Genomic DNA, 4,181 nt, shown 5'->3' on the forward strand with positions numbered 1-4,181 from the left:
CTGTAAAGTTTCCCCTCACAGCAGGGACATGGTCTCACCACACCTACACACACCTGACACAGGTGTGGTGGAGTGACTGCATGTCTGAAGCACTCACAGGTAATCCTCCAGCAGCACCACAAACATGGCGTTGAACACCTGCAGGGACGCCCCCGCCACACCAGCCTTTACATTTGAACCACAAAGTGCACTTTTATTTTAACCAGGGGTGTTCACAATGAGCCATTCAATAGTTGTCAGTGCACACAGCACAGAATCTGCGTCCATGTGTCCACTTCCTGGTGGAGCAGTATCAGCAGGAAGTGACCTGCTTACTGCCGACCGATTAGTGCTGCACCGTCTGAGTCACAGCGTGCGCCACATGCCCATCTCCACCCGTCTCCACCACACTAACCACCTGTGGGGCAGGGCCCTCTGGTGGCACACAGAGTCACTGCAGGAGGTCGGAACCTGGTCCCCGATCTTTGTCTCACTGACCTCCTTCACATCCTTCTCCTATTGGTCGTGTCGGACTGATGGATTATTTTGGTCTCATAAATCTTTTAATGATCCCTAATCTACAAACACAAAGCATATAGTTAGGGCTGGACCAGGTGACCCTGAGTCCTCCCTTAGTTATGCTGCAATAGACGTAGGCTGCCGGGGGATTCCCATGATGCACTGGGTGTTTCTTCTTCACTCACTATGTGTTAACAGACTCTCTGCACTGAATCATATCTGTTATTAACCTCCGTCTCTCTTCCACAGCATGTCTTTATCCTGTCTTCCTTCTCTCACCCCAACCAATCACAGCAGATGGCCCCGCCCCTCCCTGAGCCTGGTTCTGCTGGAGGTTTCTTCCTGTTAAAAGGGAGTTTTTCCTTCCCACTGTCGCCAAAGTGCTGCTTATAGGGGGTCATATGATTGTTGGGTCTTTACAATATAAAAGGTTGTGTTTTAGTTAATGATATTTAACGATGATGTTAGAGTTCAAGATACAGAGAACGAGAACACATCTGTGACAAGTTCAATGGATTTATTCACTGTGTGTGTGTGTGTGTGTGTCTGTGTGTCTGTGTGTGTCTGTGTGTGTGTGTCTGTGTGTCTGTGTGTGTCTGTGTGTGTGTGTGTGTGAGAGAGATGAAGCAGCAGGCTTTGTCACAGCAGCTGAACGACAGCAGGGGGAGCTGTGGATCTGCAGATTCATAACACCACATTTCCTGTCTTGGTTTTTCATAATAAAAGCAAAAGCTGAAGCTCTGCTTTAACACCTACTTCCTCCCTCTGGTTTTCTTTAAAGAGCTTCAGTGATGTGAAATCATCTCACTGGTTATGAGAGCAACATAAACTGAACACGTGACACATCAAGTGGAAAAACTTTCATTAAAGACAAGAACAGTTCATAGCAACACAGAACTGTAACTGGAGCCTCACAGAGGGACACGAAACACAACAAACACACGACTATGACGGGAATATCCAGAAATCAGCTCAGCCTGACGCTGAGGTCATGTTTGCATTTGTGGTTCTGTTTTCTTAAAGTAAAAGTAGTGAAACGTGTGTGTGTGTGTGTGAGTGTGTGTGAGTGTATGTGTGTGTGTGTGAGTGCGTGTGTGTGTGTGTGTGTGAGTGTGTGTGTGCTGCCTGCAGACTGGGATAATCCCATCTGAGCTGCTGACCTCGACACAAAACCAGTTCAGCAGGAGAGCAGAGACCCAAACAGACAACCACTGTGTGTGTGTGTGTGTGTGTGAGTGTGTGTGTGTGTGTGAGAGTGTGTGTGTGAGAGAGAGGATTTAGGTTACAGACTGTTTATGATGATGATGCTCGTCTTATCATCGCACTCACATAATAAACGGTATTTAAGCCCCTCCCCCCGTAATTTGATTATTTTTGTATTTCATCCTTAAGGAATATGGAGGTTGCCATGACAATAAAGTTTATTATTGTTTATTATTACGTCATCTGCAAACCAAGTGTTAGCTGTCAAACATGAGCGATGGAGGACTGACCCTGAGCGAGTCTCTTATTCCTGTTTCTCATTTTCTTATCAATATAAAGTTAGCCGTAGCTAACGCTAACAGCTAGCAGCCAATGATGGAGAGCTTGTTCATCCTTACGCAGTTACGTCATTAATCTGAGCTCAGTCAGAAACGTAAAATTACCTTTAAGCCAAAACTGTTTTTATTAAATCATTACGATTTCTGAAAGTTCATGAAAAGACCTGAAGAAACCGTCGTAGTGAGAAACGCTGCACTAACGGACAGGTCGGTGTGGAGAGAGCGGAGGTGGACCTGCACACACCTGCGGTTTGTGGCTCAGCCACGCAGAAACCTGCAGCGAGGAGCCGCAGATAAACCTCACAGCGAGGCCCCGGGCCCAGCCAGCAGCTTATCCGGTAACTAGCAGGAAGTGGCTGTTAATGAGTTCCTCGTCGGTCTCACGCGTGAACGTCCGACAGTTTTCCAGCTTGGAATGAAAGAACAGTGAGATGATGATGGGTCAGCGCGACCCTGTGAGGTCTGCATCAACAGCATCGAAATCAGCCGCGCAACGAGGATCCCGCCCTGCTGGAGGTCCCCACACATGCATGTAAACCAGTTCACCAAACGGTGACGCGGAAGGATTTTCTTCGCCGTGTGTTTGAACTCAGCGCCTCGTTTCTATTGGTCATGTGCAGAGATGGGCAGTAACACGTTACTGTAATCCGATTACTTTTTTCAAGTAACGGGTAAAGTAAGGGATTACTATTGCAAAAAGCGTTTAAAGCGTGGAAGTAATCACATTACTTTGAGTTGGATTCTGTAAAAAGTGACAGAAACATTAGCGTCTGCTGTTCCCTCTGCGTGGGAAGAAAACTTCTACAGCGACAAATGAAACTTAAATCTGAGCGAGCAGCGAGCACGCTGCCATGTGAACGTGAATGTGTTTTACTAGTCCCGCCTACGGACCCCAAAGCGCTTTACACACCCAGTCATCCACCCATCACACACAGTACTGACTAGACACAGAACTGAACCTACACTAAACATGAGACACAAGCCCTAAGAACGAATCCCTGAACACGAATAAACAGAAACATAGAATTCTAATAATAATCAACAAAGCAGAAGAGGATCAGAAAACAACCCATAATGCAAAAATAAACAAAAACCTAAGAAACTCAAGATGCTGGGTCAAAACGGCCCAGAACCGTGACTGTGTCTGCTTTGTTTTTATAGATATAAAAATATGGGAATGTACTGATGCATGATCAGAATTATAATATTTCTGACTGAGGCAAAATTTCCCAGATTCAAATCTATTAGAAATCAGTGACGATACCCAGCCCTACTCTGGAGCCAAAGCTGCAGTTCCTCTCCTGTGCAGCAGAGGCAGCAGTGAGACCGTCCCATATAAACATGTTTACAGCCTGACACACAGTAGCACCTCTCATGTTTAACTGTTTTCCACTTTTTCTTTGGTCATTTTAGCCTTTTTGGCCAGGGTGAAGGGAGTATCTGCCATCAAACAAGAAGACAGCTGCATGTAGCTATGATGGTGTTTGCTAGTTCACCTTACATGCATTAATGTAATAACGTGGTTAGCCTACTCAACGTAAATTACACACGAACAACATTAAGCTACTCACGCAGAGAAGAACGGCTGCTGCTGCATCATCATCCTCATCATTTCTGCTACACTGGCAGGGCTAGGGGCCAGGACTCTCCTCTTCGGGTTTTTGGGGGATGTTGCTAACTCCGGGTCGATAACAGGCACCACACCCGCAGTAGATGTGCTCGGTGTGAGGTCTCGCAGCAAGCTATCAAATACGGCGCATTTCTCAGCTTTAAAAAAAACGCTATGCGTCGCCAGGTGTTTCATTGGATTTGAGGTGTTACCTCCTTTGACAGCATCACAGTATCAGCTTAAAGCACTTGTTGCAGCTGCTGAGTTTGCATCTTTTGCTGTGAAGTACAGCCAGACTTTGACCGCTTCGCCTTGGTCGTTTTTAATCTGTAGCTCTGCTCTAAAAGAACGTACGTACCTGGACCCGCCTACTACGCTTTCAAAGGTAAAATGATTGGCTGGAATCCAAAGTGTGTCACATCTCAGGGAAAAAAAGCACCGATGTGCTGCTTTTCGGTCTGGTTACTACGTTTATGTCAGAACGATACCGGTACCCATCCCTACTGCTGACACACCATCTGTTCTGGTCTTTA

Source organism: Neolamprologus multifasciatus, chromosome 19, assembly GCF_963576455.1.
Source record: "Neolamprologus multifasciatus chromosome 19, fNeoMul1.2, whole genome shotgun sequence".
Classification (NCBI taxonomy): domain Eukaryota; kingdom Metazoa; phylum Chordata; class Actinopteri; order Cichliformes; family Cichlidae; genus Neolamprologus; species Neolamprologus multifasciatus.